At 38.1% G+C, this 14,471-nt stretch overlaps 1 non-coding gene across 1 annotated transcript; it reads right to left on the bottom strand.

The window, feature by feature from the left end:
- Positions 1-13,590: 13,590 nt before the first annotated feature.
- LOC117666198 (U6 spliceosomal RNA) lies at positions 13,591-13,697 on the bottom strand. The gene has a single exon (XR_004591674.2). It is a non-coding gene; the product is annotated as a U6 spliceosomal RNA (small nuclear RNA).
- Positions 13,698-14,471: the final 774 nt, after the last annotated feature.

Genomic DNA, 14,471 nt, shown 5'->3' with positions numbered 1-14,471 from the left:
GGTTACAGAAAAACCTAACCTTACAGAAAAACAGAAACATTAACCAGAATTTGACTGAAAGAGCAATTCATAACTTTAAGATTCCATTCAACCCCCCCATTTGGGGGGGGATTCAGAGTCTTATCCAAATATGATGCTGAATTTCAAGAGGGTGATTGTTGAAAATTAATATTTTCCTGTCTTCTGAGGTCATGAAAACTGAAAAGTTAGTAAAATGGACTTAATACACCTAGAAACAGAGAAGCCAAGGGAAAAAAATCTTGGGAAGATAATTCTTAACTCTTATAGTAAGATGTTACTTTGTCTCTTTCGTATTACCATCTCACCATCTAAGTCCCCCCTCCTACAAACTATAGACTACTGCAGTCTAGATATGTTCCAGTCTCTGCGGGCATTAAAGAAATCACCTACTGATTTTTGGAGCTGTCTTTCTTACAGTTCACAATAATTTTTTAGCCACAGAGTTTTAGTCAGCCATTTTTAGCCATTGTTTCAGGAATAAGAGTTTGTAGACTCTGGGAGAGTAAAATGATGAATATTTAGGAGGCTCTCTTGAAAGATCAAATAAGAAAGCTGCTGTTGATTCTGAAGCTTTTGTGTAGGTCAGGAACATCTAAGTAGCTGTATTTATTCAACTCTTCCTCCATGTTCTTGCCAAAGTTCTTGCCATTAGTAAGAGACTGTATTAAGAACCAGGGGTGAAATCCAGCAAGTTCTGACAGGTTCTGGAGAACTGGTAGCGGGAATTTTGAGCAGTTCGGAGAACCAGCAAATACCACCTCTGGCTGGCCCCAAAGTGGGGTGGGAATGGAGATTTTGCAATATCCTTCCCCAGGAGTGGGGAGGGAATGGGGATTTTGCAGTATCCTTCCCCTGTCACTCCCACCAAGCCACGCCCACCAAGCCACACCACACCCACCATGCCACGCCCACAGAACCGGTTGTAAAAAAATTTGGATTTCACCACTGTTAAGAACGAACAATGAAACAAAACAAAACCCATCAAAACTGAACCAAAATTTTGTTCTCAGGATCTACATCTGGTGCATGAACAAGGATATAAGACTTGCTTCCCTGGATCTTACCAAGAGAAAGCTGAATTGTGTGATTATCAAGCCGTCATTTGCCCATTTGGCATGTTTAATGACAATGTATTATTGTCTCCCTCTTCCTTTTTACTTATTTATGTTCCTTTTGTACTTTTTTTATAATTATAGTCAAGCAACAAATTGGGTAATTTAAGCATTTAGAGTTCCAGAGTTAGGCTTTTGCATCAAGAGTTTTGATATGTTGAACAAGGAGTCCATAGAAAATTGATGTCACTACTTTTACTTCTCTTTCTCCTTAATTATCCATTAAGATTACCTTTGTTTTTGAATATATTTAAATTTAATGTTAACTGCCTTTTTTACCCACCAAAGTAAAAAAGCAAAGTATAAATCAAATATATAAAGTCAAATGGGAATATAAATGGTATGTTTTGCTATGGTATTTTTTTTAAACCCTGTCTTTATTATTGTTATAAATAAATCATGGATTTGGCCAAAATATCAATTCACAAAGATAAAACTCTAAGAATGTTCATATAGCCACATCTATCTTCTAGCATGCACAATAGTCTCTATCACATCAACTCACTTTTGTTGTTTTCATATTAAGTTACACATATTTCCTAACAAGCTTTTGATTACTTTCTAAAATTTTACTATGCTAAATTCTCTTGTTGGGAGTTGAAAGGTATATAAATTTAATAAATCAATCAATAAAAATGCTCAAAGTAGCATAGCAAGAGGAGGAGAAGAGAAGACCTGGAAATTATATTGAACAAATGTATCCCAAAGCTATAGCCATATTCCTTAACAATGTTTTAATATCTAAGAATGCCTAGGAAGGTCATGGAAATATATGTCATGCCTGAGGCTGTCATTTTGGTTTGCAGCAAACCAATTTCCTACTTTTGAAAATTAAAATAAGCTAAAAAAAAATCAAGACAAGCTTTAAGTCCCAGGAAAGTTTCTGCAGGAATATTCTTGTCCAAAGCCCTGCCAAAGTTTTCCAGTCTAACATTTCATAGGCTGGGATGAATAAGGGTTGTTAACCAAGAAAGAGATAAGGAAAATTTGGTGTCAGTAATAAACTACACTGAAAAGAATGGGAAAATAATAACATAAGACAGAACACAACTTAAATATATCAACACATACTGTGCACACTTAGGATCCCAGGGTCAATCCTTGTACATTTAAACTTGAAAAAGATTCTGATAGCAGAGTGCAAAATACAAGGCTAGATGCAGGAATCTGGCCAAGCAAAACACAACTTGCTATTTTATATGTAAAGGTGGGCATAAACAGAACAAAGACATAATTAATGCACAGGGGAGGAAGTTATTTGGCAAGACGAACCCACCAGATTTTTAAACATAACAATACATGAATTATAGCATAGCTCTAAATTTATAGCAGATCTTCTCATATTCTAATTAGATCGCCTTTCCTCACCACTAATAATTCAATCAGTTCAGCAGTATAGTGGTATTTATGTACATTGGAAAACCTTCCATCATGTAAGATGTCTAAATCTGGAGATTTTATGATTAGATCTAAATGAAAATAATCTGAAATTGTCATTAATCTAATCAGGCCACTTTTCTTAAGCAGAACCTGCAACAGAAATAGCAGCATAGGCATCTATTTCAAGCCCTAGTGATACAAATTATGGTGTGACTGATGCAAATTGCATAATCTGCATCGTTTGAGTGATGATGCCATGACAATTGTGGTGTCATAGAGACCCTTTCCCACCCTTTCAATCTCCATAGATAAGCAATGTTCCATCATGGCATGATAATGTATGTGAAATACGAATGTAGTTGAGGTACATTGAGAGGTTACATTAATTAAAGGCCCACTCTTGTCTTGTTAGCAGGAGTCACATGGAAGTGGCTGCTCTGCTGCAGGTCATGCATGTGAAGAGATGCACAATTTTGTATGTATCAATCGGATAGGGATATCATAGCTCAGGAATCATTGTGGCTGTCTATTAATGTTTATGTAACTCTCATGTAGCAGAGAAAAGAAATACAGGAGAAAAAAACATACGGACTTTAACTTCAAATATGGAATTCTTCAACAGAGAGATGCAATATTGTTTGATTACCTACCATAGTTATGTATGCCTTATTAGCCTGCTGTATTATATTTGAGTTGCGGGTGCTATATTAAATTCTGTTTTGTATTTTATCATGATTTTGCTTGTGTAAAATGTGAAAGTTTTCTACAGGAAGTTAATAACAGGGTTATTAAAAAAGCCAAAGTCTCATTTTAGTTTAATTTGACTACATAGGGACATCTATACAATTTTCTCAAAAGCAACATGGAAGTGGTTTTCCCAGTGATTTCTTTCTGTGAGCTCTTTAGATTTCATTCAGCATAGAATGACTTTGATTTTTCTAGATGTCTCCCATCCAAGTTTGGTCAGTACAAGAAATTCCTTCATGAGTGATTTATAATAATCTATAACAATCTATCTTAAGGAATGTAGATAAAAATTCATTACCAAAGTTTGTTTGTGTTATTTATATTATTATTTATATATCATTTATAAAAATAATTATTAACTCAGGGCAGAAGAATATTCCTTCCATTTCCTATTTTCCCCACAACAACAACCCTGTGCGGTGGGCTGGACTGAGAAAGAGTGACTGGCCCAAAATCACCCAGCTGCTTTCATTATCTAAGGTAGGTCTAGAACTCAGTCTCCTGACTTCTAGCCTGGTGCCTTAATCACTAGACCAAACTGGCTCTCTGATAGAAAATATGCTGACTGACTAAGCAGCCTGATTAAGGCTCTGTGAAGTCCTTGGTGCTCTCTGAGCTTGGTTGTTTGCTTGCAGACATTTCATTACCCAAATAGGTAACATCATCAGTATGAGTGAGTAGTGGGTTTGCTTCCTGTTTATATACAAAGAGCCTTGATGGCGCAGCAGACTAAAGTGCTGTTAAGTAACACCAGCTGCCTGCAATTACTGCAAGTTCGAATCTCACCAGGCTCAAGGTTGACGCAGCCTTCCATCCTTTCGAAGTAGGTAAAATGAGGATCCGGATTGTGGGGGCAATAAGCTGACTTTGTATAAAAAAGAACACTGCTGGGGGGCGGGGGGCGCGAAAGCCCTACTAAGCAGGTATATACAAAAGTATGAAGGCTATTGCTTAATGCATTGTAAGCCGCCCTGAGTCTCCAGAGAAGGGCGGCATATAAATTGAACCAATAAATAAATAAATAGCCTACAGGATTTGGTGGGGGTTGGATTTCTCCTTGATGCTTGATTAGTATATTGTTTTCTGATTGATAGTTTGCTTGGTGTTGATCCCTGTACTACATATGTATATTCTCTTGTGATTAAGTCTCGTAGGTAAAGTGAAAGAAAATCTAAGCTGCAAATGTGATGTCTGACATTTTCAAAAATACGATAGTATCTAAAATTGCATAAAACTGCACCAATACAGCAGGAACTTACATGCTGTAGTGTAAAACCAGCAGTGTGCCCTGTAATAAATGGAGGTTCATCTGTAAGTAACATCTGGACATAAGCTGAATTGGAGTGATCAGGACATCTGCTGATCAAAGGAAGGATCAATTTGGTTCAAATGCCTCCATAAAAGGAGCAATGAAAAAATACATCTCCCATGGTTTCCACCTGTCCAGAATCACAGGGACAGAGTCTTTCAGCCAGTTACTTTTTAATGTTTGTCCTGTAAAACCACAGAGAGAAAAGCATGAAAATAGGCAAGGGAGGGGGAGAGAAAGCTTTTTTGTGGCTAGGTGTAATTGTATGACTAAATGTGCTTTTCCAAAAGGCAATTGGATTTACTTGGGTTTTTTTCTTTGAAAACATTTTGCTTCTTATCCAAGAAGCTTCTTCAGTTCTAACTGTCAATTAGAATCGAAGAAGCTTCTTAGATAAAAAGTGAAACATTTTCAAAGAAAAACCCAAAAAGTCCAGTTGCCTTTTGGAAAAGCACCTCTGGGACAGTGAGCTAGAGTCAGGGCCGGATTTAGATGAAAAGAGGCCCTAGGCTATTCCACTTATGAGGCCCTTTCACCTATAGTGAAAGTGTAATTTTAATTTTGCTAACAATTTGAATGTAGGCCCCTCTTGATCTTGAGGCCCTAGGCTGAAGCCTAGTTAGCCTATAGGAAAATCCGGCCCTGGCTAGAGTAACTATGTATCTACTATTTGCTGATGAAGGGAAGACCAGACCCTTCCTTGTCTTACCCTTGGTGTCTTTTTTTCCCAGGCTCAAAGTTTGTTTACCTGATCATTTTCTATCTGAAGGACCGAAAAGGAGAAGAAGCCTAAATCTAGGAGTTTAGAACTAATTTGGGGGATAGAAATTTGAATCAGTCATATATCTTACTATGTCATTGATGTAAAAATTAAAAAGTAGAAGAGCCATACTGCATCTCTGTTTGATCTCCTTTTGAGTTTTAATTGAATTTGTAAGAAACCTTTGCATATTGCATATGTCTCAGATTTAGAGAAGCTGAAGTGAGGACTTTCTTAGTTTTAACACAATGCTTTATTGAACTATGGTTCAGAAGAAACTTGATTTTTCACTTGATCCAAAATTAAGGATTGCAAGCTAAGAAAGATTTCAACTCCTGTGTTATACTTTTGTAAAAAGCCAAAGGAACATATGACAGTTGGTCAATACAAAGGCCACTCAACAATTCTGTAGACAATTCTGCAGTCTAGGGATGAAATCCAGCAGGTTCTGACAGGTTCTGGAGAACTGGTAGAGGAAATTTTGAGTAGTTTGGAGAATCGGCAAATACCACCTCTGGCTGGCCCCAGAGTGGGGTGGGAATGGAGATTTTGCAATATCCTTTCCCCAGGAGTGGGGAGGGAATGGGGATTTTGCAGTATCTTTCCCCTGCCACACCCACCAAGCCACACAACACCCACCAAGCCATGCCCACAGAACCGGTAGTAAAAAAATTTGGATTTCACCACTGCTGCAGTCCATATAGCTTGACATCTTGTTCATCCTTGTGCTACTGAAAAAAATTAAGGGATAAGTAGGCCATCAAGTATAGAGTGGGGGTTGATCACTATCCAGATGAAGGAGCATTTTGAAATTCTCCATAAGAAGAAAAAAATTCTCAGTAATTAACATGTAATCAATAGAAGTTATTTTGGTCCATAACATAAATGTGAACGCTTCTGGATAATCTTCTGCCATTTAATATATAGAGACTAAGCCTAGATATCATTTTTCAAGGCAAAATTCAACATAATCTGATTTCTAAGATCAGGGCTGTCAAACTGGTGACCCGCTGACCTGATGCATCACATGCAGGCCACACCCACCCCAGCTCCACAAACAGAAAAAAACCATGGCTAAATGTCACATGATGGCAATGTGACGCCGCAAGTTTGACACTTAGATGATCACTTACGTTCTGATCAAGTACAAGCCAGCTTGCTTTTTTTAAAAAGGACCAAGAGTACACCATTCAAAATCTCATTAGTTAAATTCCTTCCTGATGCAAGGAAAGTGCCATCTCTTAATCTTTTATCATCATGTCAACATTGTCCCATCAAACTCTGTTGGTGGTAGATACTGTGTCCTTTCTAAAAAGTCTTTAAATGCTACTGTTGCTGGATTTTTTTTTTAAGAAATGACTTTAGATCTTATTTTTAATTGTATTTTTATTGTTTTAATTCTACTCTGTTTTATATTTGTCTACATAGCCGAGACAATATATTTTATAAAGTGCATATAATAAATGGATAAATATTCATCAATAAACCTTTTGGGTTTTTTTTTAAATTTTACTTTCTGTAAACCATTTAAAGCAGTAGTGTATTAGAGCAAATTATTTAAGTAAATTAAATTAATAAATCTCAAAATGAATAGCTATTTGGAGATGATTTCCCAAGGGCAAAAAGCTTAAATTTCAGCTTTTTGGTTATCCCTTAGAAAAATAAAACCTTTCTATGCAGGCCATATTTCAAAAATGATTCTTTGCTTTCCTTAACCGGCTGGTGTTTCCGGCATCCAGCATTTTGTTTTTATCTGTTGTATTGTCACTGTTGACAGTAAAATCATCGCTGAGAAAGTTGTTTTTTCCTTCCATCTTCTCCAGCACTGTTGGTCCCTCTAGTGATCCCCCCTCCTGCTGATATATTATATAACACTCTATAGGAAATGGTGATTATCACCTATGCATGTTCGTAATTCAAACCTTCTCTGTCTGTCTCTCTTAAAAATGAGATACCATTTGTACCAGCTTCTAATCGTATGTACCACTCTCTCCCCTTTCAGAACCAAATTGGCAATTCTCATCTTGAATAGCTTTAAAATTGCTCATAGCAATCAATGACAACTGAGGCATCACTAAACAATTTCTTTTCTCTCCCAAGCTCCAATTTAGATCAGTCATTAAGCTTGAGTAAGCTTGAGCTGTCAGAACATTTTCCCTCTTCACATGCTCCAAGCAGAAAAAGTCAACTTCAAAATCAAATTTGTTTTCTTTCGTACTATACTTTGTAATGGTTTAGTTTGAACAATAAACTTAACTGAAATAGTACTGTCAATCTTTGGTAACACAGGGACCAGCTCTGGCTTTTTATCTAGGCAAGGCTGCCAAACCTCAAACAAACTGCACTTTCATTGTTTTACATCAACTTTCTCACATATACACACCACTCTATCTTGTTAGCAATATATAGGCTGATAACATTTCAGCACCACGAACTTCCTGCTGCTGAACTCAGGGATAAAGTGAAATTAGTTAAAAAAACAGAGAAACAAAAGAAAGCTACTGAAATATTAATTGGATTTTTTTCCCCCAGACTGCAAACAGGTTATGGAGCTCAGCACAGAACTCACTGCTGTGAGATAACATTTGACCCTCAATTGTACTGGAACAGAGCAATTCAGATTTATATTGCTTCCTTCTCATTAAAATCAGTAAGATTAAAAGGACTGACACTCAAATACTTTGATTTAGCTTATTCCATCCTTGACTCCAGAATCATGATAGATGGCTAAATCTACAATTAGTAAAGCTACAATCTGTTTCAGGAATATCTCCAATCAATGTAAGCGTGGGTTGTTGAGATAGGAGTGGGTGATGTTTGCCATCTACCCTCTCTAAGTCACCAATTCCCTGCAAATATAAAGCATGGGAACATCTTCTAACTGTTGAAACCCGAGAAAACAAAGGGCACAAATATAATCACTTTTAGCAGAATTCCAATCTTTCATGATGCTGCAGGAAATTCTATCATTAAAGCTCTAAAACTAAATATATGTCAACACTACTGAAACACCCAACATGGTTAGAATGAAAACATAGCATCCAGGCTGAATTTCACATATAATAGATCTTTCAAAATTAATGAAATTTAACCATTTGAAACCTATTAATTTCACCAAGAATCCGTTAACTGCAGGGCTGTGCAGCATTTCATATTCCAAGATGGTTTGGAGCATGTTGAGGAGACACCATAGCACTTGTCTGTAACTTTTGTCATCTGCTCCTCTCTTTAGGAATGCAAGAAGTAGGCTCAGGGCATGGGTACAAATGATAAAAGCAATATTGTGCCTTCTCACCAAAACGCCGCCCTTTAATATGTATATCAGGACATCTTGCACATGCATGCATCATAGAAGGGTAACTCCCATCCCAAGGTACTGCTTTCATCATTTTGACAAATGATGCTTTCCTACTGCAGATGCCTCTGATCACAGCTGCAGTACGATCCTGGGAGAATACATAGTTGGTTTAAGGAATTCTTGCCAGGTGTTATGTTGGCACCTCTGTATGCTCTCCAGCACTTGCCTTTGAATCTGAAGCATTCCACAGCCCTATTTAATAGGAGTAAGACCAGATTTTATCCCAAAGCGATGGAATAATGGAAAGATTCCTAACCATGAGCCCTAGATAAATTAACCATCTCTGCCCAAAATATTAACAGCATGATTCACTTGAGATAGCTTCTACACATATCTCATTTCAATTGATGAATATCAATATGGTCAAGATAAAACATCTGGCATTATGTGCAACTATCAACTTTACTAAGTACTATTAATTTCATTTAAGTACTAAATTTCAAAAATATAAATTTATATAAAAGGAGAAAACATAAGTATCTGAATTTTAAACCAGAATGAATATATATACATAGAATTAAGTTTGGCGTCCAAATATCATTTACACACATCACTTTTTAGCAGTGATTACTCCAAAGTTTAACTATAAGAGTTATGGAATTTGGAGCTTTACACTTTGTTTAAAACAGAATACTGATTACATTACCAATACGTTATAGCTTTTCATTTCTGAATGTTAACTAGAAAGTCAGAAAAAGGATAGATAACATTTTATTGGGAAACCAATGTATGAATCTATAAACTAACTTGAGTGTTCTATTGTTTTCCAAAACATGACTTTCATACATTATTAGTTGTAGACTAGGAAGTTTGACTTGTAGGTAGTTTCTAATGAACATATTATTATTATTTGAAAATCCATTTTTGTAGATTTACTAAAGTTATTGTACTGTCAGACAAAAGCAACCAGAACCACTTGCGAAGAGTCTCAATAAGAGCTTATTGCAAGAATGTCGCCAGAGTGACTGCGTTCCTTTTGAAATGACAAGATAAGGCTTTAAGGATTTTGGGGGGAGGTCCAGCCTTTGCTGCTTCATGAAGTGCAAAGACTCCAAACTCCAGATCTCTTAACCCCTCCCTCCAGTCCAGCTGGAGATTCCACCTCATGTAAAATATATATAATAAAGCAATTTGCAGTTGGCTCCAAAGTATAAGACTATAAGACTTATATAGAACAAAATGTTGCAATGTGAAATGCTTCTAGCACTTCAGACAACATTTCATTTCATAGACATTTTCTTTCTCTTCGTTTAAAAGTCACAATTCCCTGTCCACTGAGCATGCTCAGCCCTTATTAGGGTTTTAAGTTCTCCTTTCTTCAGAGTTTGTTGGTATGTATGTATGTATGTATGTATGTATGTATGTATGTATGTGTCATGGCCCCATCAAAGCCCGGGTCTGAGGAGCAGGAGGAGATGGAGCTGGGGCCAATGGAAGGGGGGGGAGTCCCTCTGGCCCCTGAGGAACAACCTGGGGATGAGGATGAGGCAGTCCCGAGTTTCTCGGGCCTTGGAAGAGTAGGCAGGAAGGAAGAGAGGGTGCAGGCTGACCGAGGAAGGGGAGAGGAGATAGAAAGGACAGGCAGTGGAGCAGAGGAGCAGCGGAGCTCTGGAGACAAGGAAATGCTTCCACCGCACAATCCCCGAGTGTGGAAAATGGAGAGGAGTCAGAATCAGTGCAGGGCAACCCAACTACTTGGGAGGAGAGAGCCACACCCTCCTCATGAAGATCATCTGGAAAGTAGCATTTAATGAGATGCTGTGGGGAGGGGCTTTTTGTTGGGAACAAGTTATTTTGCAGCAACAGTCTCCACAACTCCTAGAAGAACTTTGCTGTTGTTGATCCTTTGCCTTGAAGTTGATGGACTTTCACTGCCGGAAAGTTGCATGAAGCGTGTGCAGGCCTGTGTGTTCGAGCCTTGCTCTTGGGCTGTAGGTGTGCCCTCTGGGCAGAGACTTTGGGGAACAGATCGGGAATTGCTGGATTGTGGGGATTTTGAGGGATGGTGGTTGAATAAAGGTTGACAAGCTTTTATTTAGCATGTGTTGCTTGCGCACCAATCCTGGGGCATAACAATATGTATGTATGTATGCATGTTGGTATTCCCTCAACCCTGCTATAAATTTCTTCTTTCTTCATGTGTGTAGATGATGTTATTTGGTTATGTATGCAGTCACAACGTTACTATCTTATTTTTGGAGATAGGAATCCCATGACTAATTTATTGAAGCAAATTACAAACATGCAATTTGAAGAGTAATCTACATTTGTCATGTTTTTTTTAAAGTGCTTTTGATCATGAATTCTATAATAAAGAATGAACGGAGGTGTTTGTATGATCCATTCTGAAATATTACTGTCATGTCTTTTTTACTTCCTGAGACTTTTCAGATGCAGGGGAAGAGGTTATCTCTTTGATATCTAATTCATTTTGCCAGTTTATTATTCTTAAGATTTTCCTTTGCAATTCCATAGGGAGATATTGTGTATTAAAAATTAATAACACCCATATCTCCAACACAATATAACAGCCATTCTCTCACTCCCAGGAATTGACTATTTTGTGAACTGTGTTATTTAAAAGATGCTGTTCACTGACTTGAATTTCCATGTTCTGATCAAAAAGAAACCCATACCGAAAGAACTCATCATATTGGGAGCTATAAGAATATGTTTGTTGAAAATCATTTCTGCTTTTCAGAAGGGCTTTCTGTACTCCTTTAGAAACCCACAAAGGCCAATTGTTGCAATGTTCTTCAGGTCATCCAGCTTAAATTTAAAAAAAGTGGGAGAATCAGGGAAGAGGGTCACTATTTTTAGTGAAAAGACCAAAGGTATTTAATTTGTAGGGGAAAATATGTGGGAAAGAAGAGAGCAATTGTTCACAACACTGAAAGAGAAATTGTTGAAAATTTTGGAAAACCCACTGCAAAACAATGTATTTTAAGATTGCTGTCATTACTTCTTCATATTTCATAACAGCTACAACATAAATCAGATGAGGAATGCTGTAAAATTAGGATTAGATGTCTTTTAAACAGATGGTAGAAGCTCATCAGATGCTACTTTATATACTATGAATGTAATATAAAGAATTGTAGGATAATTTTAATACAGAATCAACCACTGAAAGGAATCTCAGACATAAACTAGTCATAACCCCTATTCAATGCAGGATCCATTGAGTATCTCTGACAGGTGACCATCCAGCCTCTGTAGCAGCAAATTCTAATAATCTGAAATTTAAACCTCTTATACTGTATATAGTTGCGCCTGGAGACAATAGTGAATAGGTCCAATCTTATTCTGTATCAACACATCAGGTACTTGAAGACTAATATTTTACTTTTTCTGTGGCTAAGCATGCCCATAACTTTTAGCCATTCCTTACAGGGCTCCATTTTAGACCCTTCACAGCTGCAGTAGCCCTTTGCTGAACTTGTTGCAATTTCTCACTGTTCTTTTGAATTGTAATGTCCAGAATCGGACATAATACTTTAAGTAGAATTTGACCAGGGCAAAATATAATAGGACAATTATTTTCCATGCCTGACTTTATGCACCTGTTAATCCATCCTAAAATAACACTAACCTTTTTAGCAGCTGTGTCACATGGCTGGATCATGTTCACCTTGTAGTTGACAAGGACACCTTTCATATGTACTCCGGGGAAGGTTGGTGTCTCTCATCCTACATTCGTGCCTTATATTTTTGTTGCTTGGATGCAGAACTTTACATGTTCCCCTGAACAATTCCATCCTATTCATTTCATTCCACTTACTCAAAAATCTGTCTAGATTTTTGAGTCTTTTCTTTTATCTTACATATGAGCCACTCTTCTTAGCTTGGTGACATTTCTGAACTTTTAAAGAGTCTCCTCAAATCCTCATCCAAGTCATTGATAAAATGTTGAGCAAAGTGGCATGCGAAGCTATGTCGTCCGGCATGCGTGGCCCTGTCTGTTTGTCTTCCAGGTTTCTGGCATGCATGTGTGCACAACAATCACCTGTCCTTTGTGTGTGCAGCAGTGCCAAAAACCGGCCTGTGCATGCATGCTGGCCAGCTGATCATCAGGCGCACATGCATGCCAGAAACCCAGAAGTTTGGCTTTTCTGGAGCGCAATCCTTTCATACTCACGGCAGTGCCGAAAACTGGCCTGCACATGCGCACCAGCCAGCTGATCATCGGGCGCACATGCGCGCTAGAACCTGGAGGTTTCGCTTTTCCAGAGTGCGGCCCCAACGAGCACACATGTGACGTTTCTGTGTGACCTTTCTGGCACTCGGTGCTGAAAAGGTTTGCCATCACTGGCATAGGGTATTACCCTGTGGCATTCTACTCAATATTTCCTTCCAAGCTAAGGAATCATTGGCTGTAATTATTCAGCCAACTATGAATCCAGCAGTTTCTGAGAGGGGACCAGAGGAACAGGGTGATACAAACACCATCACAATGTCTTAATGCAAGCCACATCCCTTTTCAATGTGCATAGTGATAGAGTTTGTGAGGTGGTCCTGCTTTCATCATTCTGAAAAAAGTAGCAACAAAAGCAGTACTTACACAGCAAACACTTCTGGTTAAATACACGCAACAGTTATATCATCTAGGTGATATTTTACCATTGTATTAAATAAAATGCCACGAGACTGCCAAAGGCTTTGCTGAGGTTCAGATATGCTATGATTCCAGTATTTCCTTGCTCTACTGTGCTAAAAATGCAATTGAAAGAGGTAAGTCTTTTTGTGTGTCGGCTTGCTTTATTTCCAATGTTCAACCCATGGAGAGATCCTGTCACAATCGGAATATGGGAGAGTTAAGCCCACCGTGGTGCAGCTTCAACGCAACCAGGCACGCTGGAGAGAAGAGCCTTCCTGGCTGGCCTGTCTCTGGGTCACACCAGCCAAAAATATGGAATGCTTCACAAATTTGCGTGTCATCCTTGCGCAGGGGCCATGCTAATCTTCTCTGTATCGTTCCAATTTTAGTATATGTGCTGCCGAAGCGAGCACAGAAAGAGGTAAGTCTTATCTGACATGATTTGCTTTGCAATAAACTGTTGCTGGCTTCTGTTCATTGTAGCATCGTATACCAGTGTGCACAGACAAGCTGTTGAGTAATCTGTTTGAAGATCTTATCCAACACAGACATCAGTAGTTTCCTAGGTCCCCTTTCCCCCTTTTTTGAAGATGGGAATGACATTCATTATCCTTTAGTCTTCTAGATCTTACCAGTTTCTCCAGGAGTACTCAAAGTTTATTAAGAGTGGTTTACCAATCAACTTTGTGAGTTTCTTCAGTATCCTGGGATGTAATCCGTTTAGTTCTTATCTTTATGACTTAAATTAATTTACATTAACTACATTACATTCTCTTAGTCTTCTTAAACTGCAGTATCCTTGTTCCGCCAGTGGTGTGATGATTACTAGCTACTCTAGGTCTCCATTTCCTTTTTGAGAAAAAGCAAATGTAAAAAAGGAATTAAGAAAGCCATCTTCTTATCAGCATCCATTTTTAATTTACCACTTGTTCTGCTTAATGGACCTACATGGTATTCGGCTTTCCTTTTGCTTCTAACATGCTCCAAAAGGCACCAGACAAGAAACCAGGAGATTTTGAATTCTAATCTCACCTTAGGCACAAACCCAGACTTTGGGTCAGTCATTCTCTCTGTCAGCCCTAGGGAGAAGGCAACTTCCAAAATCTTGCCAAGAAAACTACAGGGTATTATGCAAGCAGTCACCAGGAGTATCTTCCTCAAGCCTCAGATTGTTTTGAGTTTCAGCC

This window comes from Pantherophis guttatus, chromosome 1 (genome assembly GCF_059756535.1).
Source record: "Pantherophis guttatus breed Tessera chromosome 1, ASM5975653v1, whole genome shotgun sequence".
In the NCBI taxonomy this organism is placed as follows: domain Eukaryota; kingdom Metazoa; phylum Chordata; class Lepidosauria; order Squamata; family Colubridae; genus Pantherophis; species Pantherophis guttatus.
This window is presented reverse-complemented; position numbering and strand designations above follow the sequence as displayed.